We start from the raw sequence: 470 nt of genomic DNA, 5'->3' as shown, positions 1-470 counted from the left end.
GTACATATCTTGTCCACTTTCAACATGATGGCTCCTCGGTCCAGGGCCTGTCTCCTGAACACCCCGCAGAAGGTGCAGTTGTTCTTCAGTCCCACTTGCTTCACGATGGCGTCCATTGTCCAGCCGTACAGCTCTTCATACGAGACGATCTTCAGCGGCAGTTCGTACTGCTACTGATTCCTCTTCACGGTCTCCAGCGAGTTGTCCCTGTAACCGGTAATTCCTTCGTCCACCGAGAGGAGCATGAGTTCAAGTCCGTAGCCGTAGCGTTCGTTCAGGACCTTCAGCACGTGCACGAGCACCGTGGAGTCCTTCCCGCCGGAGGCAGCGATGCCCACTCGTTCCCCGTGTCGCAACAGCTCTGCCGACACAATGGTCTCGTGGACCTCCTCCTCGAAGGCCCAGAAGAAGCAGTCCTTGCACACCGAGTGGCTGGTTTTCGGACGTTTTAGCATGGCCCGCTTCTCGCC

General features: G+C 57.2%; 1 pseudogene; it reads right to left on the bottom strand.

Annotated features, from left to right (window-relative positions):
• Positions 1-5: 5 nt before the first annotated feature.
• LOC107988262 (cytoplasmic tRNA 2-thiolation protein 1-like) lies at positions 6-467 on the bottom strand (annotated as a pseudogene).
• Positions 468-470: the final 3 nt, after the last annotated feature.

The sequence above is a fragment of the Cynoglossus semilaevis genome, unplaced genomic scaffold (assembly GCF_000523025.1).
Source record: "Cynoglossus semilaevis isolate Cse_v1.0 unplaced genomic scaffold, Cse_v1.0 C18782821, whole genome shotgun sequence".
NCBI lineage: Eukaryota > Metazoa > Chordata > Actinopteri > Pleuronectiformes > Cynoglossidae > Cynoglossus > Cynoglossus semilaevis.
The sequence above is the reverse complement of the archived record's forward strand: the minus strand, read 5'-3'. Positions and strand labels throughout refer to the sequence as shown.